This window comes from Arachis stenosperma, chromosome 8 (genome assembly GCF_014773155.1).
Source record: "Arachis stenosperma cultivar V10309 chromosome 8, arast.V10309.gnm1.PFL2, whole genome shotgun sequence".
NCBI lineage: Eukaryota > Viridiplantae > Streptophyta > Magnoliopsida > Fabales > Fabaceae > Arachis > Arachis stenosperma.
The window spans coordinates 13,964,965-13,978,223 of NC_080384.1; the positions used below are offsets into that span (position 1 = coordinate 13,964,965).

The 13,259-nt window shown below is 32.9% G+C and overlaps 1 non-coding gene across 1 annotated transcript; it reads left to right on the forward strand.

The window, feature by feature from the left end:
- Nucleotides 1-10,998: 10,998 nt before the first annotated feature.
- LOC130947118 (small nucleolar RNA R71) lies at nt 10,999-11,106 on the forward strand. Its single transcript, XR_009072528.1, has one exon. It is a non-coding gene; the product is annotated as a small nucleolar RNA R71 (small nucleolar RNA).
- Nucleotides 11,107-13,259: the final 2,153 nt, after the last annotated feature.

Below are 13,259 nucleotides of genomic sequence, written 5' to 3' on the forward strand. Positions count from 1 at the left end.
AACGCTGCGTTTTGACTCACACTTTTTGGTCAAACTAAAAACGGTTAGTCCCGTGATCCTCTGTGTCTGTGGTACACGTTAACACTTTTCTCTCTTACCTCCTTTTTGTGTTCAGACTTCTCGCCTCCTCTTCAACTTCAACCGAAAGTGACCCTTCGGCACGTGCTCTTTATTCACTCCATGCCAAATAACAAATAACACACGCAACAAATCTTTCTTTATACATTTAATTTAGAATTTAATTTTGTATCAGATTTATGTGTTTAATGGTTTTTTAAGTAATTATTGAGTTAAACTCCAGTATGTTCTTTTATATTGATATTGATAACATGCAATTTTATTTTATTGCACAAATTTCGTTTTTGAAATTGATAAAAGTATATAACATTAGTCTTTAATAAAATGAGGAATCGGACAAAAATAAAGGACTAATATACAGCACTTTTACCAATTTCAGAATCTAATTGGTATAGTTAGAATTTTAAAGATTATTAGAATCTTGAAGATTATTTTAGTGGACATAAGTATTATGGGTAATATTATTTTTTACAAGATAAAGATTTATATGTGTAATTATTTTTATATAAAGTTGATATTTAAAAATTATTAATTAAATAATTTGATAAATTTGATTAAATTATTATTTAATAATTTTAACTATTAATTTCATATGAAAATAATTTCATATGAGTTTTTAACTTTTTACAAATTTATGAATTTAAAATAAAACGATAAATAATTTCTGAAAATTCATTAAAAATTATTTTTTGACTCATTATTAGTATCTAAAAAATTATTACTAAAATTTTTAATATTAAAAAAATTAATATAAAATATAATTCTCTAAAATAATATGATAACTCAAACTTTAATTTTTTAGAATTAGAAATAATGCATGACACCATCAAAACGTTTGTTCCACATTCGATTTCACCAACTAAATGATAATTTGATTAATGTAATATTTTAATTATTTTTTAAATTATATATTATATAAATATAATTTATCTTTTTATATTGTATAACTATCTATTACTTTTGAATTTTAAAAAATTTAAATTTTAACTTCTATGCCACCTTAAAAAGTTATACACTATATTAACTTTTTAACATCACAAATCCTAATAGTAATTTTTTAAATGATAATAAGATAAAATATGAGTTTTAATATATTTTTCAATATTGCATTCCATGTTAAATTTATAAATTTATAAAAATATAAATTTTCTAAAATTTGAACTAAAACATAAAATTTGTGTAGTAAATATGAAAAATTTTTATTTATTAAAAAGCCAACAAATATTTCTTCGGTTTTTTTTTTCATTTTGTTTATACTTTAATTTTAAAATTTATTTTGATACAACATAAAAAAATTATACAGTTATTATTAATTTATGTACTTAAATTATTTTTTTAAATAATTAAACATTGTTATTTTATTGATGTCATAATACATAAAAGTTACGTTCTTAATTTTAAAACATTGCTACTGTAAAGAAAATATTTAAAAAATTCTGAGTTTAAATTTCAATTTTGTTACTTAATTTTAAGTGTATTGATAAGGGGATGAATCTTTTTTAATTTTTTTTAATTGTCAAATGTGATTTTTTTTACTATAATTTTTTCATATATCTTTTCTTAAATCCTTTAATTAAGATTGTGCATGGCCAAAAATTACATTTTATAATATTAATTGTGAAAAAATTAAGAGAATTTATTTTTTATTAATAGTATAAAATAATTTGATTGTTAACTAACTATAATATTAATTTTTTTTACGATATCTCCCAGTTCAGTTAACTAAGGACTAATTTGTTGTATATCTGAACTCTATTTAAGAATTTGTTATTGGTGAATAAATTATTGTATATACACAATATAAGATTCAAACTCCTGACATTTATTTAGATGTATAGATGAGTTTACCATTCTATTAACCCAAATTTATTATAATAACATGTGTATAATATTTGTTGATTTTAACAAAATATCCAATAATATATTATTATATTAGCAAAATTATTTGACTTTCAACTAATAACTATTTTAAAACTTATGTACATATTAATGATTTTTTTATTGGATGATACCGAAAAATATTTTACATTGTTAATGTATATTAACCTACTACAACTACTATCATTCATATTTATAACTTTTATTAAAACAATTATGATGAGCGGCTATTAATATACTAAAATTAAAAGTTCTCATAATCGATTTGAATCAGTTCTCATCAAATTCATAGAAAAAGAAAGAGTGTAATGCTTCGTATGTCCAAATAAAACTTGTCAATTTTATCGTTCCATATATGCCAATATGCCATTATATCTATATCTATATATAATATAATAGTTATGGCCTTATGGACTTAATAAACTAGGCGCATATATAGTTGTACGAATATCCTAAATCATAGATTCGAAAATTCTATCTTTTTGCTTCGGATATTACACTACTCTGGTTTACTATAAAAGATATGATATCAATTATTCTTTTTCTTTTTTAAATTTAAACCGATAAAAAATATATAAATATTTATATTTAATATGTTTTTTAAATAAAAAATATCTTTTGGATTTATTTAAATTTTGTATAAATTTTTTTTATCTTTAACTAAAATTCTTTTTATTTTATTTCAACAAGAATTAAATTCTAAATCTTTTAATAAACATAAAAATTCTGATATTATGTTATAATATTGCGTTTTTCAAAAGCTTAAGTTGATAAAAGGAGATATATAAATTATTATATAGTCCAACTATACATCCAAGTATTTTTGACAACCAAGTCCAACCAAATTGGTCTAAACTCAACAAAAATCACTTTTATCGCACCAGCGTGTGCACACGTGCGTTTCAATAACGCAAAACATATCCTTCTTCGTCTTCGTCTTCTCCTTCTCTTTCTCTGTTTCCTCCTCCTCCTCCTCCTTTTTCTTTCAAATTCGCACATGTAAGTTCTTCTTCGTTATCGTCATCACTAATAACACCAATATTTTGCTAACATTTTTATTAGTTTTGATTTTCTCTGGTGCCATCATTAAATAATTTTGGTTCATTTTTTAGTTTATTTCGGTTTATTTGTGAATTAATTGAGGTTCACTTGATACTACTGATAAGGATTGACCAAATTTTTTATTTCTTAAACAATTTCGATCTATTTTTTTAGTTTAATTGAAGTTCATTTGAATACAGAAATAAATTGTATGTGTTTTTGTAGATGATTGAGTCTTTTTGACTGCTTGTTCAAAACTGAACTAATTTCGGTTCATTTATGTGTTAATTGAGGTTCATCTGATGCTGCTGATAAGTATTGACCAATTTTTTTATTTCTTAAATAATTTTGGTTAATTTCTTAGTTTATTTGAGGTTTATTTGGATCCAGAAATGAATTCAATGTGTTTGTGTTTGAGGTTCACTTAATGCTTCTGATAAGTATTGACCAAAATTTTTTAGCAAAAAAAAATGAAATTATTTATTATCACTTTATTCAATTGCATTAGATTCCACTCTATTCTATTCAATTAGTTCAAATTTGAACAAGCAGTAAAAAAACTTAATCATCAACAAAAACACATCAAATTTATTTCTGGATCCAAATGAACTTCAATTAAACTAAGAAATTAGCCGAAATTACTTAAGAAATAAAAAATTTAGTCAATACTTATCAGCAGCATCAAGTGAACCTCAATTAGCACACAAATGAATCGAAATTAGTTCATATTTGAACAAACAGTTAAAAAGATTCAATCATTAAGAAAAACACATCGAATTCATTTATGGATCCAAATGAACCTCAATTAAACTAAGAAAGGAACTGAAATTACTTAAGGAATAAAAAATTTGGTCAATACTTATCAACAGCATTAAGTGAATTAACACACAAATAAATCGAAATAAATTAAGAAATGAACCGAAATTATTTAATGATGGCTTCAGAGAAAATCATAACTAATAAAGATATTTGCAAAATGTTAGTGTTATTGGTAATGATGATAACGAAAAAGGAAAAGAAAAAGAAAAAGACACAACATTGGAGAAAAAGAAAGAGGAGAAGGTGGAGGAGGAGAATCTACGTGCACAAATTTGGAAAAAGAAGAAGGACTGAAGGAGTAGGAGGAGAAGAAGAAGATAAGAAGAAGAACCTGTATGCGTAAATTTGAAAGAAGAGGAGGAGGAAGAGGAGGAGATGGAGAAAGAAAAGAAAAAAAAAAAAGAAAAATGCACGTGATTTAAAAAATTATTACAACTTGATTAGACTTAATTTAGTATTTTATTTGGAACTAGAGTTTTATTGATTATTATATCTCTAACCATAAATTATAAAACTAATGTCATAATTAGTTGAATGATATAGGTAGGTAAATTTGTTTTCCTTTTTAATTTATAGTTTTGAGTTTAAGCTTCTGTATAAAAAAAATTCGCACTAAAAGAATCATTCACAATTCTAATTAAAGTAGTTAAATTTTGATTATATATATATATATATATATATTAAAAATTAGTTGTTAAATTAATAATTATATATTTATGTTTATGAGTAAATATATATATTATTTAATTTATTTCTAATATATATTTTATATAAATAATTTATTTGATTAATAACTGATTTCTTGTGTAAATCTCACATGGTTAAAAAAAATTATCAATACTAATAACAGAGACACAAATAAAAATCACAACCTATAAAAAGAAATTTATTTTGTGGTCGTACAACTTCCTAGATTTGAAAGATAAGAAAAGAGGGAGAAACTTAATAGAATCCAAAAATATTGGCAACTAGGAGATTAGGAGTGTTTAAGATTTAGCTTGAGTCAAATTTAAGACATATTTTTATCAAATTTTGGTTTATTTTTTATATTTGATATTTTTTGGGTTGGATTTAAGTTATATTTTGAGTCATCTGACTTAACTCGAAATAATTTTTTATGATAAAAATATATATTTTAAAATAAAATTAATAATATCATATTATATTTTTATACTTTAAATTTTTTTGGTTTACAATAGAGAAATTAAAAAAAACACGAATAAAAAGAAATCCTCTAATCCAAGTCATAACTCTATTAGCCTCATTGGTTATATTTAAGGTTCTTAGTATGGCTAAAATAAGGGAGAATCCAACAAGAACCATAGTTGATGAGTGGTCTAACTTTACTGTTAAGTCTATATCTCTGTTTTTTAATGAGGCACACATATAATTTAATTAGTTTAAAATAAAAAAGAGAAAAATGTATTGACACACACATAATTTCAATGAGGCATACACATAATTTAACAAATATATTACTATGTTTAATATAGAGGTAATGACCAAATCAGTATCCGAAAGATTGAAACGCTGATATTCCGGTACCTGACTATTGTAATCGACAAAATAGTACCTGGTTAATTTTAAAAACTGACAAATATGTCCATAAGTTTGCCGGACCAAAGCTCCAATGAGGACAATGCTTACCTGGACACCAGATTTTGCTGACAAATCATGTTTTATTTTAGTTGTAATTTCTAATTAATTAATTAGTTAGGCTAGGTGAAAATTAGATCAATTGGATTTCAATTTGCCCCAAATCAGAACTCTTTGCCCTAATCCCAAATTAACAAGCTCTGTTACTGCTTGGTGACTTACTGTGACTTAGTGTTTGACTAAGAGTAAAACTGAAAGGTGGTGCACGAAATTGTGATCACTACAACTTCGCACAACTAACCAGCAAGTGCACTGGGTCGTCCAAGTAATACCTTACGCGAGTAAGGGTCGATCCCACGGAGATTGTTGGTATGAAGCAAGCTATGGTCACCTTGTAAATCTCAGTCAGGCAGACTCAATTGGGTATGGTGATAAACGAATAAAGCATAAAGATAAAGATAGAGATACTTATGTATATCATTGGTGAGAGCTTCAGATAAGCGAATGAAGATGCCTTCCCTTCCGTCTCTCTGCTTTCCTACTGTCTTCATCCAATCCTTCCTACTCCTTTCCATGGCAAGCTTGTGTAGGGTTTCACCGTTGTCAGTGGCTACCTCCCATCCTCTCAGTGAAAATACGTCCCTGATGCTCTGTCACAGCATAGGCTAATCATCTGTCGGTTCTCAATCAGGCCGGAATAGAATCCATTGATTCTTTTGCGTCTGTCACTAACGCCCCGCCCTCAGGAGTTTGAAGCACGTCACAGTCATTCAATCATTGAATCCTACTCAGAATACCACAGACAAGGTTAGACCTTCCGGATTCTCTTGAATGCCGCCATCAGTTCTTGCCTATACCACGAAGACTCTGATCTCACGGAATGGCTGGCTCGTTTGTCAGGCGAGCACTCGGTTGTCAGGCGATCAACCATGCATCGTGCAATCAGAAATCCAAGAGATATTCACTAGGGCCTCGAATGCTTGTAGAACAAGAATGGTTGTCAGTCACCTTGTTCATAGGTGAGAATGATGATGAGTGTCACGGATCATCACATTCATCAAGTTGAAGAACAAGTGATATCTTGGACAAAGAACAAGCGGAGTTGAATAGAAGAACAATAGTAATTGCATTAATACTCGAGGTACAGCAGAGCTCCACACCTTAATCTATGGTGTGTAGAAACTCCACCGTTGAAAATACATAAGAACAAGAGTGATCATTGGCTTCGGCCCCAAAGAGGGAACCAGAAGAACCAAGATGAAAATACAATAGTAAAAGGTCCTATATATAGAAAACTAGTAGCCTAGGGTGTACAGAGATGAGTAAATGACATAAAAATCCACTTCCGGGCCCACTTGGTGTGTGCTTGGGCTGAACAATGAAACATTTTCGTGTAGAGACTCTTCTTGGAGTTAAACGCCAGCTTTTATGCCAGTTTGGGCGTTTAACTCCCATTTAGGTGCCAGTTCCGGCGTTTAACGCTGGGATTTTTGTAGGTGACTTTGAACGCCGGTTTGGGCCATCAAATCTTGGGCAAAGTATGGACTATCATATATTGCTGGAAAGCCCAGGATGTCTACTTTCCAACGCCGTTGAGAGCGCGCCAATTGGGCTTCTGTAGCTCCAGAAAATCTACTTCGAGTGCAGGGAGGTCAGAATCCAACAGCATCTGCAGTCCTTTTCAGTCTCTGGATCAGATTTTTGCTCAGGTCCCTCAATTTCAGCCAGAAAATACCTGAAATCACAGAAAAACACACAAACTCATAGTAAAGTCCAGAAAAGTGAATTTTAACTAAAAACAAATGAAAATATACTAAAAACTAACTAGATCATACTAAAAAATACTAAAAACAATGCCAAAAAGCGTATAAATTATCCGCTCATCACAACATCAAACTTAAATTGTTGCTTGTCCTCAAGCAACTGAAAATCAAATAAGATAAAAAGAAGAGAATATACTATAGACTCCAAATTATCAATGAAACTTAGCTCCAAATTAGATGAGCGGGACTAGTAGCTTTTTGCCTCCGAACAGTTTTGGCATGTCACTCTATCCTTTGAAATTCAGAATGATTGGATTCTTTAGGAACTCAGAATCCAGATAGTGTTATTGATTCTCCTAGTTAAGTATGACGATTCTTGAACACAGCTACTTATTGAGTCTTGGCCGTGGCCCAAAGCACTCTGTCTTCCAGTATTACCACCGGATACATACATGCCACAGACACATAATTGGGTGAACCTTTTCAGATTGTGACTCAGCTTTGCTAGAGTCCCCAATTAGAGGTGTCCAGGGTTCTTAAGCACACTCTTTTTGCCTTGGATCACAACTTTATTTCTTTCTTTTTCTTTCTCCCCCCCTTTTTTTTTCTTTTTCGTTTTTCTCTTTCTCTTTTTTTTTTTTTTTTTTTGTATTCACTGCTTTTTCTTGCTTCAAGAATCATTTTTATGATTTTTCAGATCCTCAGTAACATGTCTCCTTTTTCATCATTCTTTCAAGAGCCAACAATTTTAACATTCATGAACAACAAATTCAAAAGACATATGCACTGTTCAAGCATACATTCAGAAAACAAAAAGTATTGTCACCACATCAAACTAATTAAGCTAGTTTTAAAGATGAATTCGAAATCCTGTACTTCTTGTTCTTTTGTAATAAAAACAGTTTTCATTTAAGAAAGGTGATGGATTCATATTCATAGCTTTAAGGCATAGACACTAAGACACTAATGATCATAAGACACAAACATAGATAAACACAAGCATGAAAATTCGAAAAACAGGCAAATAAAGAACAAGGAGATTAAAGAACGGGTCCACCTTAGTGATGACCGCTTGTTCTTCCTCTTGAAGGTCTTATGGAGTTCTTGAACTCCTCAATGTCTCTTCCTTGTCTTTGTTGCTCCTCTCTCATGATTCTTTGATCTTCTCTAATTTCATGGAGGAGGATGGCATGTTCTTGGTGCTCCACCCTTAGTTGTCCCATGTTGGAACTTAATTCTCCTAGGGAGGTGTTCAGTTGCTCCCAATAGTCTTGTGGAGGAAAGTGCATCCCTTGAGGTATCTCAGGGATCTCATGATGAGAGGGGTCTCTTGTTTGCTCCATCTTCTTCTTAGTGATGGGCTTGAGGTCATGCCTTCTCAGTTGAACCGGCTTTGGATGCCATAAATGGTTATGGAAAAACAAAAAGCAATGCTTTTACCACACCAAACTTAAAAGGTTTGCTCGTCCTCGAGCAAAAGAAGAAAGAAGAGAGTAGAAGAAGAAGAAATGGAGGAGAGGGAGATGGCTTTGTGGTTCGGCCAAAAGGGGAAGAAGTGGTGTTTAGGTGGTGTGAAGATGGAGGGGTGAAGAAGGGTTTATGGGGAAGAGGTATTGAGGTGATTGGTGAATGGGTGAAGAAGAGAGAGAGTGGTGGTGGGGTAGGTGGGGATCCTGTGGGGTCCACAGATCCTGTGGTGTCAAGGAAAAGTCATCCCTGCACCAAATGTTGCTCAAAATCACGTTTTGAGCCATTTCTGGCGTTAAACGCCGGGCTGGTGCCCATTTCTGGCGTTTAACGCCAGGTTCTAGCCCTTTCCTGGCGTTTAACGCCAGTCTGGTGCCCCTTTCTGGCGTTAAACGCCCAGAATGGTGCCAGACTGGGCGTTAAACGCCCAACTGCTAGCCTCACTGGCGTTTAAACGCCAGTGAGTTCTTCCTCCAGGGTGTGCTGTTTTTCTTCCTGTTTTTCATTCTGTTTTTGCTTTTTCAATTGATTTTGTGACTTCTTATGATCATCAACCTACAAAATAAGATAAAATAACAAAAGAAAATAGATAAAATATAACATTGGGTTGCCTCCCAACAAGCGCTTCTTTAATGTCAGTAGCTTGACAGATGGCTCTCATGGAGCCTCATATTTTCTCAGAGCAATGTTGGAACCTCCCAACACCAAACTTAGAGTTTGAATGTGGGGGTTCAACACCAAACTTAGAGTTTGGTTGTGGCCTCCCAACACCAAACTTAGAGTTTGACTGTGGGGGCTCTGTTTGTCTCTGATTTGAGAGAAGCTCTTCATGCTTCTTCTCCATGGTGATAGAGGGATATCCTTGAGCCTTAAACACATAGGATTTTTCATTCACTTGAATGATCAGTTCACCTCCATCAACATCAATCACAGCCTTTGCTGTGGCTAGGAAGGGTCTGCCAAGGATGATGGATTCATCCATGCACTTCCCAGTCTCTAGGACTATGAAATCAGTAGGGATGTAATGGTCTTCAACTTTTACCAAAACATTCTCTACAAGTCCATGAGCTTGTTTTCTTGAGTTGTCTGCCATCTCTAGTGAGATTCTTGCAGCTTGTACCTCAGAGATCCCTAGCTTCTCCATTACAGAGAGAGGCATGAGGGTTACACTTGACCCTAAGTCACACAGTGCCTTCTTGAAGGTCATGGTGCCTATGGTACAAGGTACTGAAAACTTCCCAGGATCTTGTCTCTTTTGAGGTAATTTCTGCCTAGACAAGTCCTCCAGTTCTTTGGTGAGCAAGGGAGGTTCATTCTCCCAAGTCTCATTTCCACATAACTTGTCATTTAGCTTCATGATTGCTCCAAGGTATTTAGCAACTTGCTCTTCAGTGACATACTCATCCTCTTCAGAGGAAGAATACTCATCAGAGCTCATGAAAGGCAGAAGTAAGTCCAATGGAATCTCTATGGTCTTATTTTGAGCCTCAGATTCCCATGGTTCCTCATTAGGGAACTCATTGGAGGTTGGTGCACGCCCATTGAGGTCTTCCTCAGTGGCGTCCACTTCCTCTCTTTCCTCTCCAAATTCGGCCATGTTGATGGCCTTGCACTCTCCTTTTGGATTTTCTTCTGTATTGCTTGGAAGAGTACTTGGAGGGAGTTCAGTAATTTTCTTGCTCAGCTGTCCCACTTGTGCCTCCAAATTCCTAATGGAGGACCTTGTTTCAGTCATGAAACTTTGAGTGGTTTTGATTAGATCAGAGACCATGGTTGCTAAGTCAGAGGGGTTCTGCTTAGAATTCTCTGTCTGTTGCTGAGAAGATGATGGAAAAGGCTTGCCATTGCTAAACCTGTTTCTTCCATCATTATTGTTGTTGAAACCTTGTTGAGGTCTCTCTTGATTCTTCCATGAGAAATTTGAGTGATTTCTCCATGAAGAATTATAGGTGTTTCCATAGGAATCTCCTAGGTAATTCACCTCTTCCATTGAAGGGTTCTCAGGATCATAAGCTTCTTCTTCAGATGAAGCATCCTTAGTACTGCCAGGTGCATTTTGCATTCCAGACAGACTTTGAGAAATCAAATTGACTTGTTGAGTCAATATTTTATTCTGAGCCAGAATGGCATTCAGAGTGTTAATCTCAAGAACTCCTTTCTTCTGATTAGTCCCATTGTTCACAGGATTCCTTTCAGAAGTGTACATGAATTGGTTATTTGCAACCATTTCAATTAGTTCTTGAGCCTCTGTAGGCGTCTTCTTCAGATGAAGAGATCCTCCAGCAGAGCTATCCAAGGACATCTTAGATAGTTCAGAGAGACCATCATAGAAAATACCTGTGATGCTCCATTCAGAAAGCATATCAGATGGACACTTTCTGATTAATAGTTTGTATCTTTCCCAAGCTTCATAGAGGGATTCACTATCCTTTTGTCTGAAGGTTTGGACTTCCACTCTAAGCTTACTCAATTTTTGAGGTGGAAAGAACTTTGCCAAGAAGGCATTGACTAGCTTTTCCCAAGAGTCCAGGCTTTCTTTGGGTTGTGAGTCCAACCATGTCCTAGCTCTGTCTCTTACAGCAAAAGGGAATAGCATCAGTCTGTAGACCTCAGGGTCAACCCCATTAGTCTTGACTGTGTCACAGATTTGCAAGAACTCAGCTAAGAACTGATGAGGATCTTCCAATGGAAGTCCATGGAACTTGCAATTCTGTTGCATTAGAGAAACTAATTGAGGCTTAAGCTCAAAGTTGTTTGCTCCAATGGCAGAGATAGAGATGCTTCTCCCATAGAAATCGGGAGTAGGTGCAGTAAAGTCACCCAGCACCTTCCTTGTATTGTTGGCATTGTTGTTGTTTTCAGCTGCCATGGCTTCTTCTTCTTTGAAGAATTCGGTCAGGTCCTCAACAGAGAGTTGTGCCTTAGCTTCTCTTAGCTTTCGCTTCAAGGTCCTTTCAGGTTCAGGGTCAGCTTCAACAAGAATGCCTTTGTCTTTGTTCCTGCTCATATGAAAGAGAGGAGAACAGGAAAATATGGAATCCTCTATGTTACAGTATAGAGATTCCTTTAGGTGTCAGAGGAAAAGAAAAGTAGAAAACAGAAGTAGAAAATTCGAACTTATCAAGGAAGATGGAGTTCGAATTTTGCATTAAGGGATAGTGTTAGTCCATAAATAGAAGGATGTGAGAAGAAGGGAAGTAATTTTCGAAAATTTAAGTAAAAGATTTTGAAAACATTTTGAAAAACACTTAATTGATTTTCGAAAATAAGAGTGGAAAAGAAATCAAGTGATTTTTGAAAAAGATTTTGAAATTAGAAATTAAAAAGATTTGATTGAAAACTTATTTTGAAAAAGATGTGATTAAAAAGATATGATTTGAAAACAATTTTAAAAGATATGATTTGAAAACAATTTGAAAAGATATGATTTTAAAAATTAATGACTTGCCTAACAAGAAAAGATATGATTCAAACATAAAACCTTACTCAACAGAAAAGGCAAAAAATGTTCAATCAAATCATTAATTGTTAGTAAGTATCTTTGAAAAAGGAAAGAAATTGATTTTGAAAACATTTGATTGAAAAGATATGATTTGAAAAAGATTTGATTTTAAAAAACTTTGAAAACTTGAAAAAAATTGATTTTGAAAACAAAATCTTCCCCCTTTGCCATCCTGGCGTTAAACGCCCAGAATGGTGCACATTCTGGCGTTTAACGCCCAAAACTATACCCTTTTGGGCGTTAAACGCCCAGCCAGGCACCCTGGCTGGCGTTTAAACGCCCGTCTATCGTCTTCACTGGGCATTTTTGAATGCCCAGCTTTTTCTGTATAATTCCTCTGCTGTATGTTCTGAATCTTCAATTCTCTGTATTATTGACTTGATAAGACACAAATTAGAAATATTTTTGGATTTTTTTAATGAGGAATAATCAAAATGCAACTAAAATCAAATAACAATGCATGCAAGACACCAAACTTAGCAGTTTGTATACTACTGACACTAACAAGATGAGAATGCACATGAGAAACAACAAAACACTCAAGTCAATAGAATTCAAAGATCAAAACAATGAAATCATCAAGAACAACTTGAAGATTAATGAAGACACATGCATGAATTCGAAAAATGCAAGAAGAACAGAAACATGCAATTGACACCAAACTTAAAATGAGACACTAGATTTAGACAAGAAATATTTTTGGTTTTTATGATTTTGTAATTTTTTTGTGCTTTTTCGAAAATTAAGGGAAAAGGAAAATAAAGGTATCAAAATTCTTAATGAGAATTCCAGGAATCATGCAATGTTAGTCTAAAGCTTTAGTCTAAAGAAATTAGACATGGCCGGCTAAGCTTCAGCAGGACATTGCATTTAAGAGCTAAATTGATGATGATCAATCAGCTTTGGTGATGATAAGAACATCACCTTGAAACACTAGAATTCATCCTTAAAGAACTCTGAAAAAAAAATAATACCGAATCTAAGCAACAAGATGAACCGTCAGTTGTCCATACACAAACAATCCCCGGCAACGGCGCCAAAAACTTGGTGCACGAAATTGTGATCACTACAACTTCGCACAACTAACCAGCAAGTGCACTGGGTCGTCCAAGTAA